Source organism: Mastomys coucha, unplaced genomic scaffold (genome assembly GCF_008632895.1).
Source record: "Mastomys coucha isolate ucsf_1 unplaced genomic scaffold, UCSF_Mcou_1 pScaffold5, whole genome shotgun sequence".
In the NCBI taxonomy this organism is placed as follows: domain Eukaryota; kingdom Metazoa; phylum Chordata; class Mammalia; order Rodentia; family Muridae; genus Mastomys; species Mastomys coucha.
Genome location: NW_022196911.1, coordinates 6,769,795 through 6,789,081, shown reverse-complemented (window position 1 = coordinate 6,789,081; position 19,287 = coordinate 6,769,795). Strand labels below are relative to the sequence as shown.

General features: G+C 46.5%; 1 protein-coding gene across 3 annotated transcripts in view; it reads right to left on the bottom strand.

Annotated features, from left to right (window-relative positions):
- Positions 1-19,287, bottom strand: part of Zdhhc14 (zinc finger DHHC-type palmitoyltransferase 14) — a 99,926-nt gene that overhangs the window by 80,221 nt on the left and 418 nt on the right. The window lies entirely within an intron of this gene.

The following is a 19,287-nucleotide window of genomic DNA, read 5'->3' as shown; positions in this document are numbered from 1 at the left end:
TCTTTAGCTCCTTCATTGGGGACCCTGTACTCAGTTCAATGGATGGCTGTGAGCCTCTACTTATGTATTAGTTGGGTTCTGTCAGAGCCTCTCAGGAGATAGCTATATTAGGCTGGCTTGTCCTTCCTTCAGTCTCTGCTTCATACTTAGTCTCTGAAACTCCTTCCGTGGGTATTTTATTCCCCCTTTTAAGAAGGAATGAAATGTCTACATTTTGGTCTTCCTTCTTCTTTAGTTTCTTGTGGTTTGTGGGTTGTTCTTCCTGTATTCCCAACTTCTGGGCTAATAACCACTTATCAGAGATTGCATACCAGGCATCATGGCTTTTAAAAGGGGGAAATGGAACAATGAGGAAGTACTCATGCCACAGGCTCAGCGATTCTTCTAAGAAGGTGCCCAGGGTGCCATGGTGGCTTAGCTTTCCCCTGGTTTTAGTGGAACAGAGCTGTCTCAGAGAAGACAGTGTCAGAGGGCCGGGTGGTTCACCTGCTGCTCTGCCCAGACATTCTCAGAAGACATCCGGGCAGTGAGAGCCAGGGCCTACACCCACTGTCATGGAGAGACCATGTTGACCCTGGTGGCCAACTGCATCCTCATGAGTCACCTCTTCTATCTTCTTTTGCAGTTACCATCGGACAGACTCTGTATGTCCTGACACAAACGTGCAGTCATAAAATATTGATGAGAGAAAACCCGACAGCCACTCATCACCAGAGAGCATTTTTAACATTGTTTATTGAGGGTTGTCTCCAGAAGCCTGGGGAGGCCTCTGTCGTCAGGCTGAGGCTCTGTTTGAGCTGGAATGGTTCTAAAGTAGGATTTGAATTAGAGGGGTCTCCTACCATCTGTACGGGGAGGTGCTGGGAAGTCCAGGTACCAGAGACCAGTAACACATTGCCAGGCTTGCGGGCCATGGTTCCAGGTGTTTTCTGCCCTCTGTCCCTCCATTTAGGCTGGATCAGATTTCTGCACTGAACAATCTCTCTGTCTCTCTGTATCTGTCTCTCTGACCTTCTCTTTCTCTCCCTCCAACCCCCCTCTGTGTATGCATGTATGCTCTGTGTAGGGGCCCGAAGTCAACTTGAGTATCTTTTCTTCAGGAGCCGCCCATCTTGTTTTAAGAGACAGGCTCTCTCACTGGGGCCTGTGGCTGGCCAGCCATCAACCCCAGGGATCTGTCAGTTTCCATCTCCTCTGTGTGACAATCATAGGCATGCGGCACCATGTCCAACTCTTTGTGGATTTAACTCAGTTTCTCATGTTTTTGAGCCAAACCCTTTACTGACTAAGCTATTTCCAAGCTCCTAAATTTTCTCATATTCTTTTTGACCCTCAAAAATCAACCCAGTGATTTTTTTTGTTTTGCAAAATATCATCTCAATTTCTCTTTTCTTTTTAGTAATGACACCCTACAGCCAGCCTGTGTGTTTCTTGCTGAGCACAAAGACGGACTTGAAGGGTCTGAGCCCAGAATCCCAAACTTCAGTTCTGAGTTTTTTGCATGGCTGTACAAACTTGGACTCCATTTCTGTTTGTTTTCATCCAGATTCAGGAATGGCTGGATGTCAGCCTTTTGGATTGGTAGCTCTTGTCAATAAATGGCCCATCTGTGGCCTCCCTCGGTGATAAATGCCTGTTAAATAGTTTCTCTCTTGTAATGAGGCCTGGCTGAGGTGGGAAGTAGACCGCAAATAGCAGCTTGTTCAGATGACCTCGGTCTGGGGCACGTGACTACCCACCCGCAAGTTCAGAGTAACAGCCAACATTTTTCCTAGAGTCTCAGACAAAGGGCTCACTTAGATCATCACTGTCCACTGAGGTGGCCTCTGGCCACACACAGCTCTTGAGCACTGATTGAACTAAAGTGCCTTGTCACCTGCAAAATTTATCCAAGATCTGTCAAATTTGGAACAAAAGAGAACATAAAGCATTTCAACAATAAGTACTGATTAAATTTTACGTGAGGGGGTTAGGTTATTTACAAGAGAATACACTGAATAGATGGGCTAGGTAAAATATTTTACTACGACTGAATTCACCTCTTTCTGCTATGATTAAGTTGCTGCTAGAAAAGTTTGTGTTCCATGTATGGCCGGCATTGCTAACTCACATTGTATGAATAGCTCTATCACACAATCAGAAGCATTCACTGGAAATTGAAGAAGATCAGTATTTATGCATTATTGAGTAGGCTCTCGGGGGAAGGGGGTGCTAACTGTTGCCAGCACTGTGGGGTCTGCATAGCAGGAAGCCCCGCACTGGTACTTGGTTCTTGGCTATCTGTTTGCCTTCAGAGCCCATGGCCAGATATCTCACACTTATCTCTGCAGTGTGGTAATGGCCTTAGGGAGGGAGACTGCAGTCGTGGACCACCCACCCATAGGAAGAATGAATGCAGCAAACCCCTCACCTACCACAAAGTAGAGAATATTTCTAGAACTAAATTTGCATTTGAGAAAAAGGATGCTCCTCTCCACTAAAACAGCATTTAGCTTCTCTCTCATTCTAAACACTAACACCAACCACTTTGAACATAACCAATTCCCCAGCCCTGTTAAGTATGCAAATCCCTTCCAGCCCTGCCCACCCAATGTCTGTCCATCTATAGGCATCTGTGTAGAATGAGCCTTTAGAGAGAGCTGCTTCACAGGCACACAAATCTCCCATAAGAACTGACAACTCAGCCGGGCGGTGGTGGCGCACGCCTTTAATCCCAGCACTTAGGAGGCAGAGGCAGGTAGATTTCTGATTTCGAGGCCAGTCTGGTCTACAGGGAGAGTTCCAGGACAGCCAGGGCTACACAGAGAAACTCTGTCTCAACCCATTTCCACCCCCAAAAGAACAGACAACTCTGCAAGTCATGACAGCACATGGCTCTCCAGAGCCACTGACTGCCCCTTTCCCGACTTGCCAGGACTCTGCAGGGGTCTCCAGTCTGCTTGGTTTGTCTCCAGTCAGTCCTTTTCCTGCTGAATTAATCATACCTTAGAAATCTTCCTCTACTGATATAGATTGGGACCAGAAGCAGCACCAGGCTGGTCCCTGGGGTCTAACCTGGCTCTCTTTGTCTGGTGATATGATAGTGTCTTCTAAGAAGAGGACTCAACTGTGGTGGCCAAGCCACCTACACAGACCCTGGCCATGAGCAGCAGAGTCACCTGATTTATCCCTCAGTGACCTGCCCTGGCTGCCTCAAATGTCTCACCTCTCACATCTTCTGTCTCCACCCATGTTCCAGCCTCAGGGCCACCTAAACTAAGCTGTAAATATGGACTTCCTCTCTCTGGCTTTCCCAGGATGTCTCTGCCTTTGTATGGCTCTCCTGTGAACTCTGCCATCCTGACCTAATCGCAGAATTGGAGCCTCCTTTCCTTCAAATCTTGTGTGGCTACCAACATTCCAGACCTTTTCCCTCTCTCTGGGGTGACAGAACCTCATCACTCTGAAAGCCTAGCTCAGCCCAGCAGGCAAGAGGAAAACTCGGCAGCCAGGTATGGGGGTGACTTCCACTTCCCAGTGAGGAGATGTTGCTTGTCCCTTCCAAGCCTCCATCTCCCCGGCTACATAAAATGAAAATGACTTCCTAGGTTGCTCATAAGTTGTTCCATGGGCTTAACTGACATGTGAACCATTTGAGCAGTGTCTGACACACAGAACATGATACACGTATGTTACCCATTTCCTTTCTTTCCTTGTACTGCCTTCTTGACTGCTGATATCTGCCCTGAGGGGTTACATCCTGTTACCTACTCCTCAGATTCATTCATTATTGCATCAGCCTGGGGACATCTCCATCAGCAGCCATGGGACTCCTGAGTATCCATCATCCTCAACATTTTCTTATTCTGAAATAACAGCTCCCCCTTCCCTTCTACCTCCCGGGGGCAACACATGGCCTTCCTGTCACCCCACATCGAGCTCAGCTTTGTTTGGTCCAGATAGCTTCCTGTTTAATGCTTCTTGGCCTTTTCCTAGGCTCATGCTCCTCAGCTCTCATCAACACAGATGACATCACTACCAAGGCCCTCTAACTCACAGGGTGGTATCCCCTCTTAGGGGACATTTAACAACATTGTAAGATGATTTTTAATGTCAAATTTCTAGGACTGGCCTCCCTACCAAGAATTACTTGGCAATAGTGTAGAAGCTGCAAGCAGTCCTTGTTGGCATTTCTCTCTCTCTCTCTCTCTCTCTTTCTCTCTCTCTCTCTCTCTCTCTCTCTCTCTGTGTGTGTGTGTGTGTGTGTGTGTGTGTGTGTGTCTTTCTCTCTCTGTGTGTATGTGTGTGTGTGTGCATGGATGGGTGAATATGTTTATGCATGTGTGTATGTATATGTATATGTGTGTGCATGCATGTGTTCTTATACCTTTATGTGTACTCATGGGTGTGGGGACCAGAGATTGACACTGAGTATCTTCTTTAATCTTGTGGGGACAGGGCTCCTGCTGAATCTAGAGCTCACTATGGACTAGGCTGGCTGGTCAGCATGCCCCAGGGATAGTCCTGTCTCCGTCCCTCTGTAAGTTTCTCAAGGAATTTCCTGCTGGTGTGCTACACCTGTATTTTATAAAACAGACCCTGGGGAGCTGAGCTGCCTATTCAAAGGAACCCTTTGAGGTGTGAGTCTTGTGGTTGTTGATTCTACAGGGCAGCTTGGCTGTCTGCAGGTTTGTAGACTTCCTCAAAAGACGACAACCCTGAAGAAGACCACATCAGGACAGAGGTTCTAGAAGTATTGGCCTTCAGACATGGGACTTGTTAGAAAGGCAGACTGCTCCCTATCCCAGCACCTTCCCCTTACACACACACACACACACACACACACACACACACACACACACACACCCCAGAAGACAACCTCAGCTGTCATTTCTCATAGGCTAATTACTTCATATTTCTACAGAAAGTCTTAAATTTACCAAGCAGGCTGGGCAGGTGGGCCAGTGAGCCCTATGGAGTCATCTGTCTAGGTCTTCTCACTTCTGGGATTTCAAGCATCATCCCTAGCTTGAAAAAAAAAAGTGTAAGTGCTTTGCAGGCATATACATGCATGCGTGTGTGTGTGTGTGTGTGTGTGTGTGTGTGTGTATGCGTGCATGCACATGCGTGTGACATGCAGGAAGTGCTTGTGGAGGCCAGAAGAGGTGATTAGATCTCCCAGAACTGGAGTTATAGAGGCTATTGTGTTCTGGACATGGAACCTAGGTCTGCAGAAGCTGCTAGCCATTCCTAGCTGCCGAGCCATCTTTTCCAGCCCCAGATGCCCAGCTTTTTATTCTTAGGCTCTGGGGATTAAACTCGGGTGCTCCTGCCTGCAAGTCAAGCTGAGACACACTGAGACACACCCCAGTCTGTGACCCGTGGTTAACAAGGCAGCTCGTTGTTGGGACTCGGATTTACACATAAGTTCAAGACCCGCTGGTCTAATCAAATGGCATGGGCTTTAGCCAGATCTGCGAACAATAGTGCTGAGTTTCCTTAGGTCCGTCAAACAGTCTCATTGCTTATAACTTTATATCAGTGAAAATACACAGGCAGAACAAAGAGGCCTGTCAAGAGTGTAACCAGCTATTATCACAGTACCTACTACCCAGTGAGCATTCAGGAGACACAGGCTGGATGAGTGACTGAGTCACGAAATTAATTAGGAAAACAAACAAGGAAGCTAAGCCATTTCTCCTCCCCAGCCTGTTAAGCCAGAGGCAAAGGAATCTAGTGGCCCACTGGCTACCATCCCCTGTAATTAAAGACCCTCATTAGCAGCAATACGGATGCTGCAGATGCCTTCAAGTTGGAGGAACAAACACCATAAGCAAAATGGGGTCTGTAGAGACATCTGCTCTCATGCCCCCTGTGAACCAGAGTGTCACGCTTGGTAACTCTGTCCTCCAAACCGGATCTTAGTCTGGCTTGTAAGTATGCAATATGCTCCAGATTTGAAAGACTTGGTTAAAAAAAATAAGAGTGTGAATGAAGTATTATATTAATGTTTTTTAAATATTGAAAACCAATTGGAGTGGTAATATTTGGGATATGAAATAAAATATTAAAATTATTTTTGCTCCTTACTTAAAAATTTTAAATCTCAGTACTAGAAAGTAGGCAATTGGGCCTGTGACATGGTTGTATGTCTAGAAGGCACACTGCTCTGTACGCTGAAAGTGTGTTGTGTTTCCGTGTCATGCAGGCCACAGATTTGTCTGTTGTGGTTTGCTGATTTCTGCTGAGTGTAAAAAACAACTTACTTGAGTACTGTTAGACTTCAAGTTTCTATCCTTAAACATAAACAGATTTTTAAAAAAATGTAAACATTCCAGGGCTGGAAATATTTCAATCAATAAATTAATTAATGCACATACCCACACCAGGCCCGGAGTTTGAGCCACAGAACCCACGTAATGAAACCAGCACAGTACTGCTCACTTGTAATCCCAGTGCTGGGTAGGCAGAGACAGGAAATCCCTGGGCTTTGCTAGCATGCTCCAGGCTAAGTGAGAAACCCTGTCTCAAAGTTAAGGTAGGTAGGTGCTAAAGAATAACAGTCAAGACTGACCTCTGGCTTACACACACACACACACACACACACACGCCCCAGAACACACACATACTCACATACTCAAGTGTGTACCAGAACTCACACAAGTATGCACCACAACACACACATACATGCACAAGTGTGCCCCAGAACATACATACATACACACACTCAAGTGTGCACCAGAACACACACACAGATACAATGTGTGCGTACGCCAACAAGTGAAAGTATACACTCCAAATTCCGATAGCCTGTAACTTGGCATGTACCCGCCTGGCCTTCCTTCCAGAGAGTGGTCACCTATAGCTTTCATAAAGGTAACCATCTTCATTTCTGTTGGTCTATGTGAGCTCAAAGCCTTTCACTGGTGCTTTGGAAGGTAATCTGGATAAATGAAAACCAAGGGATGTTTTTCCTATGCCCTGTCGGGATGGTGCAATGGTCTTAGGTCTCACTACCCTGAGCACCACTGTCCCCTCTCTCTAGATGGCTTCTCGCCTCTGACTGCAGGGCACAAGCGATCCCTAGGGTGCTCACATCTGGCTTTGGATCACACACTGGATGCTAGTACTCAGGTGCTCACGTGGTAACGCTCAGCCTCAGAACGCATCTACTGGAAATGCAACTGTTCATCTGGAAGTTGTCCAGGACCCTGCTGTCCAAGTGACAGCAGCCCCTCCTCTCCAGTTCATGACTTCACAGAAGGGAGGGCAGAGGTCCATGGCTGGGAAGTAAGTGGGGCGTGGGATGACAACCTACAGCTTCAGAGTCAAGTGAGTGCGGCAGAGTTTTGGCGAGAGCGTTAACAGATGTAGGACAATGTAGACAACACCTCATGGATTCAGAGTTGTTGTAAGGGGTCACTCCGGAGTATCGGAGCCCCTTAGATGGTATAAGGGCATTTGTGGCGACAAGGACTCTTCCCTTGTCCGATTTCTAGCCATGTCTTCTCAACACAGCTGGGCTTCTGCTTCATTTTCTGTGTTACCCCCCTACTTAACAGGAATCTTGCCAGGCCAGGTTATCTGGAACACTACAGTACCTGCATATTCAATATCTGGTGGAGTCTCTGGGCCCTGATCATCCCAGGGAATATTGATTACCCTGGCCTGACTTGAGCTAGAGTCCTGGGTTGGTTTAACCAGGATGCTCCCTCATCCCTGATCTTTTTTCTACCTGATGACTCTAACTCTGCTCCTCAGGAACTTCCACACTTCTTCAGTGTGTGTGGAACTGAGACAGAGCGTCTCCTCCCCACTGCAAACCACACAGGAGCCCCTGTCTCCCTTCCCTGGCTTTGAATGAAGCTGACCTTGGACTTCCAATCGATGCCCTGGCATGTTTGCTTGTCCAGTAGCAGAGAAAATCAGGGAGAGATGAGCATTTTGTTTGGTTAAGGTCTGAGCCCACCTCTCCTCCATCCACAAAGCCTGGGTGCTCTTAAGGATACACTATATGGAGGCAGCTCCCTGTCTGTTAGGACCCCATGCTTCTCTGGTCGCTGTCTCTGCTTCTCTGTGACAAGTGTTTAGTGCTTCTCTCTACCATGCCTTCTCCCGCATCCCCACCCCCCTCATCCTCACATCTACTCACCTTGGTCCACTCCCTCTTGTCCTCACAGATGCCAGGTACAACACCCCTGAACTTGGGACAGACGAGTATTGCTTCCCAGCACAAAGAGCCTGCTCGCCCTGCTAACCAGCGTCCAAGAAGGGCATTGTGCCTTGGAAGCCATCCTCATCTCCCTCCTCCTTGCTCCTGTGCAGCAGCCATCAGATCATTGTTCCAGGGCAACTTTGGCCAGCATGCTGCCCTGCTGACTTTTGAATGAATCTTATCTTTGGCTTCCCAAGGAAGCCTCCCTGACCAACTCAGCCCTCTGCTCAAAAAGGCTATTGTTTTCTCACCTTGCTTCTTCCTCTGAAACATGTCAGTTAAAACACTAATGATGGTAACACTAGTGAATTTTTTTAAATAGCTCACCTCTTCTGCGGGACCTGTCTTTTATTTGTTGTATTTATGCGAGTGTGCATGCAGCTTTGCATTTCAAAGTGAGTGAGCAGAAGAACACAGACTTCTCTTTGTGTGAGCAGCTCAAGAGGCTAAATAACCTCGAGTGTTTGCTTTCAGACTTGCACCGTTAAGCCAAGGAGACGGGGCTTGACTTCAGAATGACTGCACCGTGACGGATCCTTGCACGCCGTAGGTACATCTCTAGCAGACAACAAAACGGAGGCTCAAAAGAAGTCAAGACATTCTTCAAAGTTATAAAGCAGCAGGGCTGGGAATCAGGACCAGTTCATTTTGTTTACAGATCTTGTGTTCATGATCAGATATGCAAAGGGTGGGCATTTATTACTGTGGTTTTTGTGTAAGACATACGTATGTGTTCATGCAGCTGTGCGCTCCTAGGCATGAGACGAAGGTCAGAGTTCACGATGGCTGCCTTCCTTAAGTGCTCTCTACCTGATTTCATTTTAGTTAGAGTCTGCCACTGAACCTAGAGTTCACTGATAGGCTAGATACATTGGCCAATGAGCATCAGGGCCACAATATGCCACAATATGCACACAGGTGCTGGGGATTTGAACTTGGATCTTCTTGCTTGTATTATAAGCACTTTTCCAATTGAGTCATCTCAGTAATAGGGAAGAACATGCCGAGATCCCACAACACTGCAGGTCGGGAGGTCTATCAGGACCAGATGTCCCATATGGTGAGCCAGACTCCTGCAAACACTCAGTCTTGAGGATTTAGATGGAGTGGAAGAGGCTGACCTTTGAAAAGGAAAGTTGCTAGGTGTTTAGCAGCAGCCTGAGGGCTATGTTTCAGAGTTCCTATAACTCACCTGCTACCTTGGTACAGTTTATGCAGATTCTGACTCAGAAGTGCGTCAGGCCTGAGACTCTGTGTTTCTTATAGCTCCTGGCTGACACTGACAGCATCCCTCCTGCCCTGACTCTACTGTGTAAGTGCTTAGTTCTCTTTCTGAGCAAAAAGAATCGAAGGAGAGGAATACAATATTTAGCTTTAGCATGAGATCTTAGTACAAGGGTCCCAGACTCCTAACTGATGAGCTCTCTGTGAGCATGAGAAGATTAATCCCCTGTCTCTGGGCCTCAGTTTACCCATCTGTCCACTAAAGGACATCCATCGGTGGGGATGTTCTATGACTCAGGGCACAGGCTTGACTAGCATCCGGCTGGGAGGGAGACAGGTGCAGCAGGTAAGATCACCACAGGGAGTCTGGGCTCCTCAGCCTTCTTAGTGCCCCTGGCTGGCAGGGTGGGCCTAGCTTTTCACTGGGATACTCCCGGTGGTTTGTTGACTATGCTCTTGATCCATGTGTGGGCCCGCCTGTCCGTCGGTTCCTTCTGTGCCACCACAGTCATCCTCTTTCTTTGTGTGCATCATGGTCTCTCTACCCCATGAAGACATCTCCCAACCCTGACTGTTTCACTAGTCTCTCCCTAGCTCATGGTCCTGTGGATGGGAACTGGTTAGGTTTATTACACGTTTCTGTTGTCTGGCAAAGCATGTGAGCACTGCTGAATGACCACACCGGGCTGACTTCATTCACACTACCTGTCAAGGCTTAGTGAGTCTGAGAGAGCCTTTTCCTTATCCAATATGAACTAATATTGCTTTTACAGAGGAGTTGACCAATTCACCCTAAAGAACACCATCTATACACAGGGGCCTGTGTGCGGGAGAAATCTCAATCTCTATTAAGAGAGAGATTCAGATCTAGGATTGGTGATCCAGGCTTATAATCCTAGCTGCCAAGGAGGCTCAAGCAGGAAGATATTCAGTACAGAGCCAGCCTGGACTTCAGAGTGAGTTCAAAGCTACCCCGGGTAACTTGGTTGAAACCATGTCTCAACAAAGGAAATACTGTTCTAGGGATGAAGCTCAGTGTTTGAACATCTGACCACTGTGGGAGGGCCTAGATTCAACCCTAGTTCTATACTCAGAGTCGGGAGGGGAGGGGAGGGGAGAGGAGGAAAAGACAGGAGGAAGTAGAAGGGAGGGGAGGGGAGAGGAGAAGAGAGGGGAGGAGAGGAGAGAAAAATGGGAAGGGAGGGGAGGAGGGGAGAGGAGAAGAGAAGGGAGGAGAGGAGAGACAGATCATTGATTTAGGATGGGGACATTGTAACTATGGGAATATCTATGTAGATTGAGATATGTATCTTAGCTCAGGTCAGTATGAGAACCTAAGTATAATCTCATTTATTTAAGCATAACCCCTTGCCTCACACTCTCCTTGGAGGGAATGGCAACTTGCTTTCTGACACACAAAGTTATCTGGAGGATGGAGAAGATGATTATATAACAAGTCCCCATTAAAAGAGATGAGCTGCCAGATGGCTTTCTGTAGCAACCAGTAGAAGTCGCCACCCTGAGCGCTCCTTACACAGAACAACCTTCAAAATCAGCAAGGGCACGTGCTTTAGAAACAGAGCTCAATGACAGTGCCGCTGAACTGTCTATGGGGGAAGAAATGATGCAGGCTTCTGCAATGCCCCAAATGAAAACCATACATCCTTCCAAATCCTATGATAAGACAAAATTATTTCTCCTCCCTTCCCTAGAACTAGACTCTTAAAATCTTGTGGTATTTACCCCAAATGCTGCACTCTTAAGCCGTGACATCTGGTTCCCAGCTCTGGGATTTGCCAAGACAACCAAGAATTTTGACATTCTGAGCCTCCGCCCTGCATTCGTGTGGGAGACTGGCTGCCTACCCTTCCCTGGCATCTGTACACACTAGATCATTCTAGAATTTCCTCTAAAACAAGGAATCTAGTTGCCCCCTCTTTTCTTTCTAGGATGGTGCTGTTTTCTTCAAAAGCATCCTTTTGTCTCTCCCAGAAATTCTTTCAGATATGGTGGGCTCCCTGGCTCTGCCTTGCTTAAGCGCCATGTAAACACCACAAACACGTCTGCAGTAGGGGCATAACTGTCACATTACAGAGCCAGGATCCTTAGGCAGCTCCCAGATGGCAATAGGAAATGTCTGGAGTCTGTCTGCAGCATGTCATTCTCTGCCCACTTAGTGTAGGGCTTTGGGAACTATGAGATGCCCACCCAGTACCCATCTGTGAGTGGCAGATAGGAGAGAAAAAGTCAGTTCAGGAGACAGGAAGGCCAGGGCTGGGTGATGGTGCCAGTCTGGGAAGAGAGAGAATGGAATCCAGGAGGAAGGGAAATGTTATGTATTTGAGTAAGTCCACAAATGTCCCACCTGAGTTCTGGCTCCTTGGCTTCAAGATAGGAGCAAGACTTAGAAACAGCTAAATGTGCAGGGAGGGATGACTGCCGGACCTGCACCGGTCTCACAGCTCTGGCCAAGTGACCTCCTTCTGCAAATCATTTTATTTTTCTCCCACATAAAGCAGGGATGTCAGGGTCAGCTGGAAATGGTGGGGCAGCTGCTGTAGGAGCCAAGATGTGGGAAAACCCAGCATGATGCCTCCACGAGACAATCAGGTAATAAGAAAGATGCAAAAGCATCGCCCAGCCTGTTCATCAGGGCCAGGGAGCCAACTGCACAAAGACTCGGGATATGCACAAAGGGTGTTCTAGTCTCGGGGCCCAGGTAAGTGCTTGAGCTGGTGTGTAGATGACAGTCTGAAAGTTTTCCAGCTGGCACTCCAAAGACCCTGGCAAGAGCTGGGCAGAGAAGAGCTTGGCAGAGAAGAGCTTGGCAGAGAAGAGCTTGGCAGAAAGGATGAGGGAGGCAGAAGGAACCTCAGAAACAGGTGTAACTTTATTCTCTAGGGCAGAGCTCTAGGGACCTGTCAAATGTTTGTGGGGACCTGGGGGGGGCGGTCATCAGGAAGATAAGACTTGAGGGGATAGCCAAAAACCAAACCAACCCCAAAATAATAACCAAAACAAAACAAGAGAAAACAAAACCAAAAAAGACCCTGTCTTCTAAGACTGGTGAAAGATTGTCCAAACACTCTCCTGTGACACCTGCCAGTTGGAGCCTGCCAAGCTGCGACTCTGTAGCAGTAAGAATGACTGCTACTCAGTACACAGAGTACCAGCATACCGTGTAGCAGATTTCACTGCAGATCAATCACAGCCAATAGAGTAGTCATTATGCAAATAAGTAAACACACAAGTGAAGCAAGCATGTTTTAGACCAGTTTCATGGCAGATATCATCAATAGATCTAATCAGCCCAAAAGGAAACTAAAAGGTGGCTAAAACGAACTCCAAAGCTCTTCAATCACATGATATAAAAAAAAAATTAAGTCATCAATGAAGCTTGTCCCTGTAGAAATAGCAGATCTGGGGCTGGGGAGATGGCTCAGTGGTTAAAGTGCCATCAAAGCATAAGGCTCTGAGTTCAGATCACCAACACCCAAGTAAAAGGTTATGAAGCTGACAGGCATAGGCTGAGTGAGGACTTCTACTCTCAGGAGGCACACGTGGGTCAGTCACTATAAAAGGATTTGGGCAGCACTATGTTAGTAATCTGACTTCCTAAAAAAAAAAAAATTGAAGCCAACGAACAAACAAACAAAAACAAAACTGGTTGGGGGGAAGGCAGGCATGTTAGTGCATGGTAGTCCTTGGTGATGCATGGTGGTGTATGGTGGTACGTGGTGGTGCACAGTGGTGCACTGTGATGCATGGTAATGCTTGATGGTGCATGGTGCTGCATGATGGTGCATGATGGTACATGATAGTGCATGGTGATGCATGACGGTGCATAGTGGTGCATGGTGGTGCATGATGGTGCATGGTGCTGCATGATGGTGCATGATGGTACATGATAGTGCATGGTGATGCATGACAGTGCATAGTGGTGCATGGTGGTGCATGATGGTGCATGGTGGTACATGGTGGTGCATGATGGTGCATGATGGTACATGGTGATGCGTGAAGGTGCATGGTGTTATTTGTTGGTATATGTTGGTGCATGGTGGTGCATAGTAGTGTATGATGGTGCATGGTGGTGCATAATAGTGCATGGTAATTCATGATGGTGCATGGTGGTGCATGGTAGGGCATGGTAGGGCATGGTGATACATGGTAGTGCATGGTGGTGCATGCCTACAGTTCTTGTATAGAAAAATTAGAGTAGGCAGATTTCTGGTGCTTGCTGGCAAGTCCTGCCAAATTAGCAAGCTTTAGGTTCAGTGAGATTGATTTAAAAAATAAGGTAAAGAATGATTGAGGGAAATATGCTCTGTGACACACACATACACACACACACTCATACACACATGCACACTTTTTAAAAAGGAATAATTCCGAAAGAAAAGTTACAATGTGTGTTTCACAGTATTAAAGAGCCTTGATAAAAATTTCATTTTGAATTTTCGGCAGAAAAGGAATTACTCCAATAAGATATCTTTAATAAAATAAAATTGAAAAGGAAAACACTGGAAGCAGCTCAATGGCAATAGAGAAAATTGGCAAACAGTGTTCCAAGAAACATCCTGCCCCAGTACTGGGGATTGAACCCCGTCATGTACACGATACAGCGCATCTTGTCACTGAGTTGCATCCCTACCTCAGAAATGATTTTCTTTAGCAAAATTAGTGTCATTAACTTCCAGGGAAAACATTTCTGTTATACACAGACTAACAATGTCACTGGGGAACAACTCCAACAAGCCATAGTAGTGGCTAGTACTTTCAGTGGTCCTGGGAAATCCCTGGGACCTCACCCACGTGGGTGTGGGACGGGGCTGCCGACCAGCTGAGGATTCCTGCTTCAGGATGTCGTACTGCCTTTCTAACATTTTTACCCACAGAGATAAAACTTGATGGATAGTTTGGTCAAATGAGGGTAAAGGGAGTTGGGAGGAGAAGAATGAGAAAGAAAAATGGCAGGGAGGGAGATATGAGGAGGGAGGATAGACTTGATTGGATCCCATCAGGGGACAGGTGGAGCGTCCCCCTACCTCTCTTCTTCCTCCTCCTCCTCCTCCTCCTCCTCCTCCCACATCATCTCCCCTCCACCAGGCATCATATATCCTAGGCAAGCACTCTACTGCTGAGCTACCTCCCCAATCCGGTGGATGTGTTAAAGCCCATCAGCTTCCTTAGATTCCATCCCACCGCCATCCAGCAATGGTTCAACATCACGCTTAATATTTTGGGTTACTATGCCCCAGGATGAATGTCTTCATCTTGCTTTGGGAGTCAAAGAGGTCAGGTTCACAGGCTGGCTGTCACCTGCTCTCTACAAGGATGTTCTTGGTCCTGGCAGCCCTAGGATTTTAGAGAGACTCCAGGGCAGAGATGACATCAGCGAGTGTAGGACTAGTCCTGAGCAGGCCTCTCTTTCTACCACAGGAAGGCCTGCACTTAGTACAAACGAGTTGCTTTATCCTGAGATTTGTAGGACAGTGCGTCAGCCTTGGTTTGTTTTCTAATCCCAAATCAGTCACTTGGTATTGATTGTTCTTGGATGAACGAAGCTGTGAGGTTTCCAAGGAAGCCTGTGTTGACCTTGCCTGGACCCCTGATGCTCCTTAATGTCTTTTGTTTTGTAACCTATGTTATTGGGGGCATTTTTATGAAGAAGGAACTTTGTGGCATTTTTAAGAGCCTCAGAGCAGGCTCTGAAGCCTTCCCCCTAAACACCCACGCCTCCGCAGAAGCCTGGGGGTGTGGGGCGGAGCACTGCTGTTCGAATCCTTGGCAAACCCTCAATAAACTACTCATGTGGCTCTTAACAAGCTTCTCCATGCACACGCTATAAGCAGGTAATTAGAATTAATAGCCTTAATAATAAAAATAATTTCTTTTAAATGAAAATTTTCATTTTCTTTCTCCCGCCAGATAGCACAAAACCAATGTCAAGGTTTCACTGAAACAAAATCTTATTTTCAAAAGCCAAGTAGCATCCAGGAGTTCTCAGCAAGAGTCTCAGTGATGAGGAAGAAAACTGTATGCCGGAACCCCTTCAGGTTTGGGAGTGCCCAGCTCTGCCTGTGAATTCCTTCCCTTCATACTTTGGGGGCCTCCGATGAGAACTCAGGTTTGTGAAAGGTAAAGACACTACTGGGTGAAAAAAAAGAGAGGAGACTTAAAAAAAGACAAGCGAATATAACATCATCTGCTGAGTGCCAGGGTCCTGGCACGTACTCACAAGATGCATGCCATTGCCCCTATTGTATAGACAAAACCTGGGTCACAAGCTGAGGAAAGTATGCCCTGGTCAAAAGTCACACAGCCAGGGAATGTGTGAGCCAGAGTACAACCCACATCCCAGTGGCCTCTCCTTCCCTCTCAATATTCTCTCTCCTTCCCTTAAAAAAAAAAAATCACACCATTGAAGTGTAATTTACAAACTACAACAGTGACCCACTGAAGTGTGCAACCCATAATTCCTAGTGGATTTACCGCCTTGTGCAGCCATCACCTTGACCTGATTTTAGGTTGAATTTGTCACCTCAGCTCTTCACCTCATGGAGGGTATAATTAACCCGCACGTTTACCTCGGGATTTTACTGTTCTATTTCCTGTTTCTAGAGAGTTGTCTTTTAGTTGTTAGGATATAAACAGAGCCTTGTATGGCTGGCTTCTTTCACTTAGCGCCCTGCTCTTGGTTCATCTGTGTAACATATAGTAATGTGAGACTTTTTTCTTTTTTAAATTGCTAATAGGATTCTATTGTGCAGATATACAAAATGATAAGTCATCAAATCACCCATTGATGGACATGTAACAAGTCTTTATGAGGAAATGGATCCTATTATTTTCCTTGCCTATATACTGAGGGGTGGAATCTCTGGATCAGGTGGTTTAACTGTGTTCAGCTTTTTAAAGATTTTTGAGGTGTTGTTTTTCAAAACATCACCACTGGCAATGAGTAAGCATTTTAGGTTTTCCATATTCTAACTATTTTTTTTTTAATTGAGGTCATCCCAGGGGTGGGAATTGTGGGAATATCACTGTCATATTGAGTCACATCCTCCTAATGACAGAGGGTGTTAAGATTCTTTTCATGCATTTCCAGCTCTTCATATACCATCTGTGGAAATCCGTCTGCTCCTGATTTTAACAACTCCTTTTCATTTGTCTGTCTGTCTTCCTGCCTGTATGTCTCTCTGTCTGTCTCATCAGGGAAGGAAAAGATGTGCTAATTTTGTTGATATTTTCAAAGAACTGATGCCTACCCCGTAGATTTTGTTTTCCTCTATTCTATTTAATTGGTTTGATGTCTAAATTTTACAACCCCCGCATCATGCTGCTTGCTTTGAGTTTAGTTTGCTCTGCCTTTCTAGTTTCTTAAGATAAAAACTTGCTTATTAATATCTTTGGAACTGAGGCCATTCCTCTGAGGGAAATGGTGGTGTTCCTGGCTTAGCAGGTCCTGGCAGGATTTCCTCACCTTTACCTTCAGCACTGGGGCACTGAGACACAAGCACGTGGCAAGAATGCCACAAATACCCAGACTTTACCCAACCTGCTCCCAGCCTGATGAATTCCAGTGTCCATCTCTGGCAGTTGTGTTCAGCTTTCCAGTTGATTGTCTTCCCTCCAGGAGAAATCAAGTCTTGTTTAGGCCCATCTAGTCCTCAGTCTCCCTCTCACAGAGTCTATGCCTTTGGGGTCATAGGTCAGAGTTCACTTAAAAGATACTTGAGTCCCAACACACCGTGCCTCTGAGAGTCTGCATTTATAGCAGAGACGTCCAATTGCACTCCTGATCCAGTCCAAGCAGGACACCCAACCCTCAGAGCCCTGCTCTGGAAGAGACTCATGCAGTGGCCTCTGGGGATCACAGTATACTCTGTGTCACCTTCTACGGCTTTGCACTAAGCAGAGGACTTTTCCAGGTACATGTACAAATCCAGTCTTCTCCTGAAGAGAATTGGACCCACTTTATCCTCTCCTCAGAGATGCAGGGAATGGTAGGGAACTAGGGGAAGAAACCTGGAGACCTGGCTCAAGCTCTGCACTTCCTCTTATTGAAGCCCCTCTTTGAAGGGTATGCCCTCCCCATTGTAAAAGAGAACAATAAGAACTTTATCATCATAGAGTTACATAGATGTGAGCAAGTTCCATGATAGCCATTACTAGGCCTAAAAAATGACCAACGTGCCACAAAATAAAGGCTTTCAGTAATGAACTAGCACTCCCTGTCCTGGAGTCCCAAGACACAGGGGCTAGAGAAGGGTGTTTTTTTTTTTTCCCTGAAACTCCCCCCATCTCCTCTCTTCTCTACTCAGGAAACAAGATGTCCACAGAGCCTCAGGAGGCAACTTGTCCTCCCAGTGTTGAAGACTGTCTCCTGTGAGGGCCATGAAGGGATGAGAGGCATGAAGGATGGAACGAAGGCGGAGAGGCAGACGCAGCTCTGCATCAACCTTGGGAAATGAAAGTACATTTCTAGACCTGGCCACTGTACCTGCTTGTGTCATAGCAAAGCAATCCTGTGCTACCTGGGCAGAGGCTGTGAAGGGAGCCAGGAGAGCAACCCCTGCTGGGTGGTTTTCCAGCCCTATTCTGTACCTTCACTTTGAGTCACCACAAGCCGACTGCTATTCTTGTGTGCTCTAGCAAAGCTGTGAGTCCACAAGGCACCGAGCATTTATCTAGAAAAGGTTCTCGATACTTCTAGAGTTTGTTGTATGAAAGGCATTAGGCGCTGTTTTAAATTTTCAAACTAGATTTCTGTAAACTCTAACTTCAGGCTTTAGTTTCTAAGGGAAATAAAGCTATTAATTTCACTACAGGCTACTGGTACATACTGTTATGGCGTGTAACTGAAAGAAATCCTGGATCCTAGGCTGTATAAATAAGACTAAGTCTAAGATATAACTTTGCCTTGTCTGGTGGCAAGGCACTAACTTGTCAGTGTCTGGAAACACTTAGGACGAGTCTTTGAGACTGTCTGTAAGGAATCTTCTTGGGTGGATTAACTGTGATAGAAAGACACCCCCCCCCCAACACTATATGGTGCTGTTCTGCGGGCGGGGCTTAGGAGTGAATGAATTGGGGGAATCAAGGTGAACATCACCAGCAATCATCTCTGTTTCCCAACAGCAGATATAATATGATCTATGACCTCAGGCTCCTGCCACTATGATGGATGTACCCTTGTGCTAGCTAGTCTTAGGTCAACTTGACACACAAACTAGAGGTATCTGAAAAGAGGAAATATTAATTGAGAAAATGCCTCCTTAAGATCTAACCATAGGGCATTTTTTCTTAAATTAGTGATCAGTGGGGGAGGGCCCAGCTCAACCTGGGCTGTAGTCCTAGGTTCTATGAGAAAGCAGGCTGAGTAAGCCATGGGGAGCAAGCCAGAAAGCAGCACCCCGCCCTCTTCCCTGCCATGGCCTCTGCATCAGCTCCTGACTCCAGGTTCCTGCCCTGTTTGAGTTCCTGTCCTGGCTTCCTTTGATGATGAACAGCAAGCAATGTGGAAGTATAAGCTGAATAAACCCTTTCTTCCCCAACTTGGTTTTTGGTCCTGGTGTTCAGCAGCAGCAAAAGAAACTCTAAAACAACTCTCAAACAGTGAGCGAAAGTAAACTTCTTCTTTAAATTCCTTTGATAGACATTTTGTTATAGCAATGAGAAAAGTAACTAGTGTACTTAGCTTTTGTTATGGAAACTAGGGAAGTTGCCACCCTGCAGCAGAGAAGCCATAACCACTGAGGTTCTGGAGTGGAGCCGAATTGGATGCTTGAGTTTCAGAAACATCTGGAAACCTTGCTGGATGGGGGCCTTCTTGCATGGTGGCACAGTCCCTGCCTCAGCACTGCGGC